This window comes from Engystomops pustulosus, chromosome 8, assembly GCF_040894005.1.
Source record: "Engystomops pustulosus chromosome 8, aEngPut4.maternal, whole genome shotgun sequence".
Taxonomy (NCBI): Eukaryota; Metazoa; Chordata; class Amphibia; order Anura; family Leptodactylidae; genus Engystomops; species Engystomops pustulosus.
The window spans coordinates 36,050,368-36,064,394 of NC_092418.1; the positions used below are offsets into that span (position 1 = coordinate 36,050,368).

General features: G+C 45.9%; 1 protein-coding gene across 2 annotated transcripts in view; it reads left to right on the plus strand.

Moving 5' to 3' along the window:
* The first annotated feature begins 12,603 nt into the window (after positions 1 to 12,603).
* MYH11 (myosin heavy chain 11) overlaps positions 12,604 to 14,027 on the plus strand; it is a 65,019-nt gene continuing 63,595 nt past the window's right edge. For both annotated transcript variants that reach the window (XM_072120655.1, XM_072120656.1), the window contains exon 1: positions 12,604 to 12,757. The gene's annotated coding sequence lies outside the window, so the exon portion shown is untranslated. The remainder of the gene's footprint in view (positions 12,758 to 14,027) is intronic.

Here is a 14,027-nt window from a genome sequence, read left to right on the forward strand (position 1 = left end):
TGGAACAGCTCCCTAGCAATATTTTTGGAGGAGGTGTTCCTTAACGGGATTGCCTCTGGATATTGCGTAGCGTAGTCCAGGATAACCAGGATGTACTGTTGCCCCCTTGTGAACTTGACTATGGGGCCAACCAAATCCATTGCAATCCGTTCAAACGGCACCTCTATGATTGGTAACGGGACCAGAGGACTCCCGAAGTGGGACACCAGGGCAGTAAGTTGGCACTCAGGGCAGGAGCTACAATACTGGTTTACCTCCTCCCACACCCCGGGCCAGAAAAATCTCTGCAGGATCCTCTCTCGGGTCTTCTCAGCTCCTAAGTGCCCTCCCAGCACATGTTTATGTGCCAAATCTAGCACCAGCCTACGGTGAGATTGGGGTACTACAAGTTGCTCAACCTCCTCACCCCGTACCTGGTCAACCCTGTACAACAGTTCCCCAACAATCACCATTCGGGGGTATATTTTGTCAGCCCCTGGTATTTGGAGTACCCCATTTATCACTTTAACATTCTCCCGAGCTTTAAACAAGGTAGGGTCCTGTAACTGTGCAGCCCCAAAATTTTCACGGGAAATCTCAAGTTCCGGCAGGTCGGCTACCTCCTCGTGGCCCTCGACCTCACCAGGACCTCTAGGGGAGAGAATTCATCACATGGGGTCACCCCTACTGCTGGCGTGGGAACATTGGCCTCCATTATCTGCAATAGCACCTGAGGTGATTTCTTCGTCTCCAGAGGTCCCAAAACACTGGTAAGTCTCTGCCGATAATAGCCTCATGAAACAGGGTCCCCACCACCCCCACTTCATGGGTAATAGTACCACAAGGGGTATGTAGGTTGATGACAGCAGTGGGATATTCGCAAGTGTCCCCATGTATACACAACACTCCCACTTTCCGCCCACTGTACAGTACAGGATCAACCAAAGTTCCCCGCACCAGGGTGACCAGACTCCCTGAGTCTAGCAAGGCTTCCACTGTGTGACCCCCGATTGTGACCATACACACTTGGGGTTCTGCATCCGTGACCGACTCGGCTGTCAGAACCGGCCGGGCAAACAGTGACACTCGCCGGGTCTGGTTCCAGTCCATTGGCTTCACTGACAGTGGACAGTTGGCAACAATATGGCCCATTTCATGGCATCGCCAGCACTGGATACGGCTATGACCTCTGTCACGAGCCTCACTGGGTTTCTGGGTATCCACGCCCCTCAATGATCCCAACCTGACCTGTCTCCCCTTTTCCTCAGTAGCAGTCTTGCCAGATGGTTTGGTGACCTTGTCACTGGCACTGCTTCATGTGGGAGAGGTAAGTAGAAGATCCTCTGTAGCCCGATATCTCTCTACTAGGGACATGAGTTCCTCAGCATTTGTGGGACCGGCCTGTCCAACCCATCGCTGGAGCCGAGAGGGCAGAGAACGGGTGAACTTGTCAAGAACCACTCTCTCTACCATCTGTGCTGGGGTGCAGTCCTCTGGTTGTAGCCACTTCCGGACAAGATGGATCAGGTCATGCATTTGGGAGAGTGGGGGTAGTTTTTCTGAGTATGCCCACTGGTGGACCCGGCTGGAACAAACTTGAACAGTGACCCCAAGACGAGCCAGAATCTCCGCCTTTAGCTGGGGGTACTCACGGGCCTCCGTTTCACTCAGGTCGTAGTAAGCCTTCTGCGCTTTGCCCGTCAGGAACGGTGCCAGGACATCCGCCCACTGCTCAGTTGGTAACTCCTCTCGCTCAGCTACTCGCTCGAACACAGTGAGATATGCCTCCACGTCGTCGGTCGCCGTCATTTTTTGTAAAGCCTTTTGTACTGCAGCCCGTGCGGAATGCTGGACAACCGGGTACCCTTGCAAACCAGTATGGGACCCCTCAGTAGTCGTCGCTTGCGGTGCTGCCATAATGCCAGAAAACTTTTCCATCATCAGCTGGAACATGGCTCGGGACTCTTCCTGCTGCTGGCGGGACCTCTCCTCCTGCAGCTGGAACATTGCTTGCTGCTGGCGGGACCTCTCCTCCTGCCGCTGGAGCATGGCTTGCTGCAGCTGCCGATTAGCCTGGGACTCTTCCTGCTGCTGCTGCCGATTAGCTCTGGCCTCCTCCTGCTGCTGGCGTGACCTCTCCTTCTGCTGCTGGAGCATGGCCTGCTGCTGCTGCTGATTTGCTCTGGCCTCCTCTTGCAGGTATTTAATAAAGTCCTCCATCTTGGCTGTATCCTGCAATTTGCCTGCTGCTTTCACCCAGGCCATGCAATGTTGCAGGATATAGCGAGCTTTTCAGGTGTGTGTCTTTTTGAACTGCCCGCAATCCGAAGCACCATATGTGGGAGATTTGGCCCAGTAGAGACCGTGGTAGCGGGGTGCTGTGATGCAGTTCAAGACAGGGACACCAAGGTACAGTCCAAAACAGGTCTAGCCTGCGTTTATTGCAGCAGGAACAAAATAAAAGAGCCTTCACATTCAGGCAACAAAACAAAATAATATCCTACCCGTCAGGGTGCTAACTATACAATGGTTCTCTGATTCACCACTAACAAAAAATACTTTGCTGCTCCAGGCACAGAGGTCAAGGCTGCGTGCTCTCCAGCCTCCTGTCAGAGAGACCACACTCTCAGCTCTGCTCAGCGGCTTTATGCAGACTGATTAGGCTGCTCCCACCACCTGTGTCCAAGGTGCTGGACAACACAACCTCAGCACTAAGGCCTTGCATAATAGGAAAACCTAGGGGAAACATACCGCCCATCCACAGTTAACCCCTTCAGTGTCTCACAATATATACATACTTATACATACATATACATATATACATACATACACATATATATATATATATATATATATATATATATATATATATATATATATATGTACACATCTATGCATACATACATATATATATACATACTTATATACACTCACCGGCCACTTTATTAGGTACACCATGCTAGTAACGGGTTGGACCCCCTTTTGCCTTCAGAACTGCCTCAATTCTTCGTGGCATAGATTCAACAAGGTGCTGGAAGCATTCCTACGAGATTTTGGTCCATATTGACATGATGGCATCACACAGTTGCTGCAGATTTGTCGGCTGCACATCCATGATGCGAATCTCCCGTTCCACCACATCCCAAAGATGCTCTATTGGATTGAGATCTGGTGACTGTGGAGGCCATTTGAGTACAGTGAACTCATTGTCATGTTCAAGAAACCAATCTGAGATTATTCCAGCTTTATGACATGGCGCATTATCCTGCTGAAAGTAGCCATCAGATGTTGGGTACATTGTGGTCATAAAGGATGGACATGGTCAGCAACAATACTCAGGTAGGCTGTGGCGTTGCAACGATGCTCAATTGGTACCAAGGGGCCCAAAGAGTGCCAAGAAAATATTCCCCACACCATGACACCACCACCACCAGCCTGAACCATTGATACAAGGCAGGATGGATCCATGCTTTCATGTTGTTGACGCCAAATTCTGACCCTACCATCCGAATGTCGCAGCAGAAATCGAGACTCATCAGACCAGGCAACGTTTTTCCAATCTTCTACTGTCCAATTTTGATGAGCTTGTGCAAATTGTAGCCTCAGTTTCCTGTTCTTAGCTGAAAGGAGTGGCACCCGGTGTGGTCTTCTGCTGCTGTAGCCCATCTGCCTCAAAGTTCGACGTACTGTGCGTTCAGAGATGCTCTTCTGCCTACCTTGGTTGTAACGGGTGGCGATTTGAGTCACTGTTGCCTTTCTATCAGCTCGAACCAGTCTGCCCATTCTCCTCTGACCTCTGGCATCAACAAGGCATTTCCGCTCACAGAACTGCCGCTCACTGGATGTTTTTTCTTTTTCGGACCATTCTCTGTAAACCCTAGAGATGGTTGTTCGTGAAAATCCCAGTAGATCAGCAGTTTCTGAAATACTCAGACCAGCCCTTCTGGCATTAACAACCATGCCACGTTCAAAGGCACTCAAATCACCTTTCTTCCCCATACTGATGCTCGGTTTGAACTGCAGGAGATTGTCTTGACCATGTCTACATGCCTAAATGCACTGAGTTGCCGCCATGTGATTGGCTGATTAGAAATTAAGTGTTAACGAGCAGTTGGACAGGTGTACCTAATAAAGTGGCCAGTGAGTGTATATACATACATATACATAGAAGTTACCTTACTTTTTTCTTCTTTTACGGTCCTGGCAGGTTCGGCCCTTTACTCCTGGGGGGGCCGAGGAACCCAGGACTGGATGGGATGGGAATGTGTGGGGAGTGGGGGAACCCAGAGCGGACAGGTGGGGCTGTGGTTGGGGGGAAGTGCCGGCCAGCGGGAGGGCGAATGTGCCGGACCAGTGGAGGGTGATGTCATGGGGAAGTGCCGGGCGGGGGGTGTGGTGGGGGGGGGGTGCCAGCGGGCGGGGAAGATGTGCTGGCGGGCGGGAGCTTGTGCCGGGCGGCGCTTGGAGCCTGACGTCGCCCCCAAATCCAGCAGGAGGCGCACCGCCTGAGGCGAGATTCTCAACTCGCTTCATGGCAGGTGTGCCCTGCTTGGGGGCATGGCCAGATAGTGCGGCCTTGGGCATGCCTTGTTCAAGAAATATGGGGGGGAGAGGCTGATGCAATGGTTTCTCCCTGGGGTAACCCCTGAGGTGTCTGTAGGATGAGTCCCTGGGTGATGGTTGGGGAAGCCCGTGGTGGTAAGCAGCTTGATCCAGGGATCAGACGGAGGCAACGTTGTGCAAATCAACTTACAGTTATTTATTCAACAGCAGGCAGTGGCTAAAATGATAACAAGAAATAACAACGATTCTCAAGCTGGAAGAGTCATGGAGAACCCGTCCACAGGAAGGTTACAGAGTTACAGAGTTGGTGCAGATGGAACTGAGTCCGGGTGGTGGAGCTCAGTTCTGGGCCTCAGTCTCCAGACTTGCCCTGGGTGCTAGGCTGTAGGCCTGAGGCACTTGAAGTACCTGGGAGTAGGACAGTGGCGGTGGTAGACAGACCATGAGGTCTGGTTCGGTCTGCAGACTCTAGCAGGAGACTAACTCCAAGGTGGAGTCTTTCACTATGACCATATGCTTCCGCCCAGCAGGGGTTTATATACTCCCCTAGTCAGGTGGTAGCACCTCTCCAATCACCTTCCAACTTGCATTACAGAGACATCATTGGACATCACATATCACAATGTTAACTGTTGCCTTACCAGACAGTAGCTACAGCTACAATTACACAATATTCCAAGGGAACCTGTTTTAAAAATATATATTATACAAATATATACATATTTTAAAATATAATTCTGTGGGAGCCATACAATGGGGCACATTTACTTACCCGGTCCAGTCGCGATCCAGCGGCGGGTTCTCCGACGCTGATTCGGGTTCTGCCGGGATTCACTAAGGTCCGTGCGCCGATATTCACCAGGTGTTGCTGCTGCGCCGAGGTCCGCCGAATTTCAACTGCTTTTTTCTGGTGTATGTGAGTGCTTGATCTTGCGACACAAATGGCTTTTTAAATTCTGCGGTTTTTCCGAATCCTTCGGGTTATCCGGTGGCCACGCCCCCCGATTTCTGTCGCGCGAAAGTCGGCGCGATTGCGCCAAAAATCGATCGCGTGCGCCACAATCCCGTGAAATACAGTGCAAAGCGGAAATATTCGGGAAAAACCCGACGGATCCGCGGCTATATACAGTATATAGCTCACCAGCCCCCCAGTATATAGCCAGCCAGCCCCCCCCAGTATACAGCCTAAAGCCCTCTGTATATAGCCAGCCAGCTCCCTAGTATATAGCCAGCAAACCCCCCAGTATATAGCCAGCCAAAGAGTATATAGCCAGCCCCCCAGTATACAGTCAGCCAGTCCCCCTAGTTTACAGCCAGCCAGCCCCCTGTATGTTGCCAGCCAGCCCCTTCCCATTATACAGACAGCCTAACCCCCTTGTATATAGCTAGACAACCCCCCAGTATACATACAGCTCTCCCAGTTTACAACCAGCCCCCACTGTATATAGCCTACGCCCCCAGTATACAGCCAGACAGTCCCCCTGTATACAGCCAGCCCCCCCCAGTATATAGCCAACCCAGTATATAGCCATCCCCCTATATATTGGCAGACAGCCCTCCAGTATATATTCAGCATGCCCCCAGTATATATCCAGCATCCCCCCAGTATATAGCCAGCCCAACCAGTATGTAGCCGGCCTGCCCACCCCCAGTATATACCCATCCAGTCACCCAATATATATCCAGCTCCCCTATACATAGCCAGCCAGCCCTCCCAGTATATCGCCAGCCAGTCACCCAGTATATAGCCAGCCCCCCTATACATAGCCATACAGCCGACCCAGTATATAACAATGTTTTTTTATTTTTCAACCGGACCCATCAGTCAGCCCACAGGGATTTCTCCTGTGTCTTCTGGCCAGTCTGTGAGCCAGATGCGGCCATCAAAAAAGCCAAATCTAGCTCTTGAGCCATAGGTTCCCGACCCCTGTCCTAGAGGGTTCATGGCTCAACCTAACAGCTCCTGACCTGGAGAGGTCGCTATTTGGAACTACCAGCCTTCCTATACATTGGCAGAGGTGTTGCATGAGCCTATATAACTACTATCACGCATGAATCTAAAGTCTCAGCTGCCTGAGGCAAGCTATAGAACAGCGCCCCCTCCATCCCATCCAGAAGTAATATATCTAGTTATTTTATTTTAGTAAATGGGTTCTCCGTGCTGTATCTAACACCCATGTTGACATGAATAGGTATGAATAGACACTAATTTTAGTTGCCAGGTTCTGCTTCATAGCTTGTGACTGCACCTCTGATGCTGCCCCCCATCTTGCTGTAGGTGGTTCTGCTTGATTCAAGAGGCTCAACTTGCCTCATTGTTGGTGCACCTCTGTCTACTATATCTGTGTCAGGAATCAGGGGTAGTGGACCCACTGGACCACCGCGGACGATGATGTAAGCCGACACCTGGGAGTGGAGACTAAGTGGCACCAGGTTTTCACCAGAGCCCTCCGCAAAATGGGTTGGACTTGCTGCGGCATGGTATGACCAGGTTGCTCCACAGGCGCAACTTTGTCTGCGGTAGTGGCCAAGGCAAGGTACAGGATCAGAAGGCAGAGACAGAGTCGTGGACAGGCAGAAGATCAGGACAGGCAGCAGAGGAACAGAGTCAGGGACATAGCAGAAGGTCAGGGCTGGCAGCAAAGGAGCGAAGTCAGGAACGGAGCCAAGGTCACAACAAAAACAACATAAACACAAGTGACATCAGGAACAAGCTTCCTCTAAGGCATAAGGCACGAAGATCCGGCAGGAGGCACAGGAAGAGGTCGGGAATCTGGGAAGGCGGTCGGAGGCGGGGACGTGCGCACCAGAGCGAGGAGATCGCCGAGACCGTTGAGGTGAGTGAATCTGCAGTGCTCCGGGGGCACATGGAGGCACACAGAATATGTGCTGCAGGGGCACCCGAGACAATCTGTACAGGCAGTCCCCGGGTTACATACAAAATAGGTTCTGCAGATTTGTTCTTAAGTTGAATTTGTATCTAAGTCGGAACTGTATACTTTATAATTGTAACCCCAGTCAAAAAATTGACTATTGGATTTTAAAAATGTTGGATTGTCATAAGATCTAGTATTAACAATAAAGCTTAACTGCAGACACCTGTGATAACTGTTACAGCTGTTTATTGCAACCTAGGGATAAAGTACAATAAATTACCAACATCCAGAGGTCCGTTTGTAACTAGGGGTCGTCTGTAAGTCGGATGTTTTTAAGTAGGGGACTGCCTGTACTGCCAACTGCCAATGTTAAGTTTCTCATTTACAGTCTGTATGCCCATTGCTATTATCTGCTTACTACATATTGTCACTGTCACAATGTAAATGTATACATTTTATAACCTATATGTGTACAATATCCAGGACTACTATTATTGTTATAACCAAAACGTCTACTAAAGCTGTTGTTTATAAATGTGCTAATTTATATGTGTATTGATATTCATATAGTTCCTGCAGCAGAGGTAGTTTCTGCAGACAATGGAAAGGGGGGGGGGGGGGATAAGTGCTTCAGCCCATTACAGTCTGTGAATATGCAGCAACAGGGAGGGGCTCCGGTAACACCCTTCTGGCTCATTAGCATAATTTTAGATGTTGATTTTACAAAGAAGGAGGCCATAGATAACAAATATAAAAAGATAACCATGATCATGGTGCCTGGATTTATGAGTAAGTGTCCCCGGTTTATCATGAGGAATCTTGCTGGTAGATTTCCTATAAATACATGAAGTTTGCAATAGCAGTTTCTTAAAATTTTTGAAAGTCGCCTGAAGTGACCTGTATGGTATAGAGCGCTGGTTTGTATGCTCAGCCTGTGCTCTTTACACTTATATTAGACGTCTAGGACATCTTACAGGACATCATAACCCCTTTGTCGTAAATTTTTTTTTAAAAACTAAGGTTGACATTATTATAGCTGGCATCAGCTATAATAATACTAAATAAACTGAACATCTTCTTCCGGTGTCTCTAAAAAAAATTTTTCAATCCATCATTGCAGATTGGAGCGTTTGGGCCAATGCTGGATAGTGGTATGTGCTCTTACTATTAGCATTTTAGTGCACTAGGGGCGGGGTAAATGCAACTTTTTATTATACTGTCCATCATATTATTGCCCATATTATTACCCTTCACACAATGGTTGTCATCTCCCATAGAAATAAAATGTAAAAAGGAAAGAAAAAAGTGCACCAGCAGGTAAAGTCATACCTCCAGTGCATAAAGATAATAATCATATTTCCTCTGAAAGATCACTGGGAAACAGAAAAGGCTTGTCTGGAAAGCTTATACAGCATCCTATACAATGATTTTGGAGCTGGGGGACTCGCTTTTCAGTTCACTTTTACATGTGTCTGAACTGTATTTTCTAGAGTATCTAAGCAGACACGCTGCCCAGAAGGGACTGATACACACTATAAAGCAAGTCAATATTTACTTTACAATTATTTTGTCTGGTTGCATTACTCTTATTATTGTTTTTATACCTTATTTATGTAGTACTGTGTAGACATGTCAAGCTGCACAGAGATTTCATTCCTTCTCAATCTAAGGCAACATTCACATAGCATCTTTTGGACACGTTTAGCGCATATGTCAGGAAAACACCAGGCATAAGCGCTTGATGTGCTTGATACTCAGTATACCTTGCATCTATCAGGAAACACAGAATGAAGAAACGCAGCAGACTGATTTTTTTGTAACTGCTTTCTGCTGGATAACAAAGTAAATGCTCAGCGGAGGCCTTATGGAGGACGGATGCAATAATATGTCCTCCAGCCCTGGCCTCTGCTGATCCTACACTGTGGGTTGTTCCACTGTGATAGAACTGTCCAAATATGTCACTTGGGTGACACATTCGGATTTGCTACTTTGAACATTGTTGGCAAGTTATAGCTTAGATAATATTTGCATGATGTGTACAGTGGTGGGTCCCAAGAACACATCCACGCCTAGCTTTGGCTCACAATAACTGATGCAAAAAACTGCTCAAACAATTATGGTGTGAACTGAAGCTAACTTTATAGAGTGAAAACAGAGCTATGTGTTTCCTTAATGGAACTCTACCATGAAAATCACTTACTCATAGATCCAATCATCGTGACTGTGGATTATTCATAACCGCCTTCCTTCTAAAATAAAATATTAAAATGATGCTAATGAGCCAGGAGGGCCCTGGAGGGTGTTACCAGAGCCTCTCTGTGTGATGTAACTGTACAGGCTGTTAAAGTGTTCAAACAGCACTTCACTCTCCCACTGTGGGAGATTACAGCAAGCAGAGGGAGGGGGAAGTGCTGAAACTTTCTGTGCAGTGAGATTAAAGCAGACAGAGGGAGAGGGGAAGTAGTGATGGGAATAATGGCTCTTCTGAGTGATCTGGCTCATTAGGCTCAGCTCACTAATGGGAGCCGGCTCTTCTGGCTCCTGAATGGCTCCCTAACTAAAATATAATAGGGAGCCGCACGCCAGTCACCGGACACCACACCACTTTTAACCAGATTTTATTGGGTTAAAGGAGGCATGGTGAGCCGGTTAGGGGCAGGGTTTAGTGAGCTATCGGCTCACTGACTGGAGCCGACTCAGGTAATCATGAACAAGAGTCGACTCTTTGTGATGGCTCATTTGCTAACGACCCATCACTAAGGGGAAGTGCTGAGGGAGCAGGGAGGAGACATTGCAACAGCACACAAGGTGGTTTTTGACCTCTTATTAGGCTTCTGAACTCCTCCATGTTCTCCAAATTGTTTACTCCAATTTAAATTGACTGCTAGATCTGTCAACAGATAAAACAAGGATTATTAGCAATACAAGCAAGAGGAAGAAGAGACTATTAAGCTGATAAAAGAAGACTCATGTACAGCTTCCAATTAGTGTATTTACTCCATCCAGTTAGTGCTATACTGCTCATAACTGTTGTGTAATGTCCTCCATGTTGCTTCTTCTTATGTGAAGGGGTAGGGTCTCTAATTCTATATGTGCAATGTATGGGAAATATCATAGAAGCTTTTGTCCATCCACCAGCCTTGGTGCAACTGCGAATTGGAGATAGAGCCTTCAAAGGGAAAAACTGCACCAAAATTATACACAAAGTAACCTGAAATTGTGTTTTTCATCATATACAGAGATTTGACAGCTCCTTCTGAAAGGTTACTTAAAACAACAGGTACACATTAGGCTCCTTTGGTCTAATATGACGTTCCATGAATTGATCATGTATTACTTACCATTACCGACACACAACAACACAGCTGATATTTTTTCAGTCCTTTTGAAGAAAAGCCCAAAAATGACATCATCCAGCATGTATAAACAGGATACAAAGTGCTCTTTATCTTATAAAGCTGGTGTAGCCTCCTACAACTACTATGTTCTGCCAGATATACAAAAACAGAATCCCTTGTAAGTATGAAACAAGAGATTGCTGCAATATGCTGACTTGGAAGAAATGCTCAAGGTAGTCGGGGATTTGCATGTTTACACAGGGGAATACAACTACTTTTAAGGGCTGTTAAGCATTAAAGGGGTTAAATGGAGGAGCTTTCCTTATTTATGGCATTATAAGTTTAAAAGACTCCCCTTTCCTTCAAAACATCCCTCATCCTCTCTCCCTACCCTGAGAACAGACAGCCCCTAACATAGAAGAACACAGCGCAGAAAGAGTTCCCGTCTCCTTATTTGGGAAGATGGAGTCATATCACCACAGAGTTTTTTTTTTCCTTTCTCAGGAACATGCATGGGAAGCCCCCAGCTATAGCCGCCCTCTCAGTGAGGCTGGGAATCATACACTCCCCACTAGGGAGTAGGACGTCTTCAATCCAGATGTGGATGACAGACAGCATCCCATGTGTTCCAATATATTACAGTGACATGTTTAACATTGATATACTTATATACAGTGGTAGCATTATAGGTGCACTTAAAGGGATTGTCCAGCAACTCACATGAAAATTAAGTTTTCCCCTATCTACAGGATATGTTGCTGATCCGTACGGACCCCAGTTTGTGAGGATCAAGAGAATGGGGGTCTGGTCTGTACCCCAAATGAACAGAGCTTCTGGTCACGCATTTGCCCTGCTGCTCTATAGACTTGTATTCTATCTCCCTTTAAAGTTACTCATGTATGTATATCCTAAATTCCTACATAAACTATGCAAATTCTATCTACTATTTGACAGAAATCAATGGATAAAATCTAAAGTAAAAAGTTACTATGTAGTGCCCAACTATGTTTCTTTAAATTGAATGAATATTATATTAATGAGATAAGGGGAGATTAATCAGGGCTGGTACGCCAGTTTTCTGGCATACAAGCCCGGAAATAATCAGAATTGATAGTGAACCACCAGTAATTTAGATTATTTCCGCCTTTATGCCACCTCCATGCCAAGAGGGCAGGCCCCACACCTGGGCGCTCACTATGGCCTGCAAACCCATAGCCGAAAGTTCACAGGTTAGGGAGCAATTCTACGCTCAGCCAAGCCGCCGAATATATCAGAAGGCCAGAGCCACCAACATATGATAATTCCCCCCTTATGATAAATATTCAGTCATATAGACTTGGCAATGAATACAATAATTTATCAGAAGTATCTGAGAGCAACCAATCAGAGCTCAGCTTTCATTTTCCCACAGCTGGTTATAAAATAAAAGCTGAGCTCTGATTGGTTTCTGTGAGCAACTAGAACAGTATTGCTTTTAAACACTTCTGATAAATCTCCCCCATTTCCTATAACTACAATATGGTACATCTGCCTAGATGGCAAGGCATAGCTGCAGTCTGTATTTAGTCTGTTTAAATAAACTGGAAAACTTTACATATTTTCCTATATAAACTTCAGAAAAGTTCCCTGAACTTTTTCCAATACACGTGTTGTAGAAATAAAATAAAAAATTTAAAAAAAAAGTTTGCATTGATTAAGTAGAACACATTTTACAAAATGGGGAATTTTCAGCCAATAGCATAGCAATGGTTAAACCCCATTCTGGTAGCTGAAAGGTTAATGGGAAATCTGCACTGTACTAAGGTGCCCTAGACAGCTCCTACCTAAGAGCAGAGGATGAGCTCCCAACCCCTCCCTCCATCTCTCCCTAGACTCCATCCCTCCCACTGTCTATATAGAGGGACTGCATACTGAAGGGGAATTTGGACTGTCCCAGCTGTGAGCTGTACAGGTTCCAGTCTCTGTCTTCAATTCAACCTCTGCTTAAGTAATTGGATATCTGTAAGTAAGCACCATTGTTATTACCGTGGGATAGTGGCATTGTTGTTACAAATTATTATAATGTACAATACATAGAGAGTATGGAGGGGTGACGCTGTGGCTGAGAATGGGTTAATTGTCAGGCCGTCACCTGGGCTTGTAGTTGAATGTGTCATATGTCAAAGGGTTATGCTTTGGTTATCATATTCTGTGTTAGGATAACCTTGCAGGGAAAACAGTTCAATGCATCATGTGAAAGAGTCAGATTTTGAGCACAATGACGGCTTCTGTCACAGAGGTCAAAGTGCAGCGAGTGAGATATCTAGGAGCAGGTACATCCTGTATAGGTGCTACAGCAAGCCAATACATGTAAACCTTTAAATAATGTTCCTCTTTGTTGTGAACTTTGTCAGAACTATAGGATACAATAGACATAAGAGGATGTACTTGTTACAATGTATCTGTGTTTATAACAAAATATACTCAATAGAACATTGCATCAATGTGCGGATGTATCTAACCTACAAAATAGTTTATGCGACTGTCCTGTTTCTGTGCATTAACCCTTCCAAATTTGATAGACCCTTTCATTGCCGCAGCTGATGCTGGGAATTCCATGGCTATAATGTAGCATCATCCAATCATCCAATAGGAGAGGATGCATCAGGAATGTATAGCAAGCATCTCTTTCCATCTCACTTTTACCCATTGACGTTTTTACTTTAGTTTCCTGAGACAGGCTTTTTTTTCCCTAAAAGGTATTTGTTTTGAATGAGTTATCGTGTCTTCTGGGTAACATGTCCTTATATGGGTCCGTGCACCAGCATCAGCAAGGACCACTGCTGGCAAATGCCTCTTAGTTCAAGTCTTCAATGTTTTAACTATTTATATGCACCAACTTTATGGTTTAATTAGAGAATTTTAGGAAATTCATCGCTAATTTTCTGTATATTTAATACTTTTTGAAGATGGTTATACCCCTTTAAGGAAAAATGGGTATGCTTATGTCATGACCATGTAGATATAGACCATGTAGATATAGAAACATGTCTGTAATGTGAGACCATTCCATTATGTTGTATACCTTTAGGCCATTTATTCCATTATATAGTGCCAACATATTCTGGAGTAATGTACAGCAATCACTGATCTTCTCATCGGTTACACTTGTCATTGGGGGCTCACAATCTAAATTCTAAGTTAACTTAATATGTCCGTAGTGTGTGGGAGAATACACACTTCTTACTACTTTTGCACGTATAGTGGCAACATATTCTGCAGGGTTGTACAG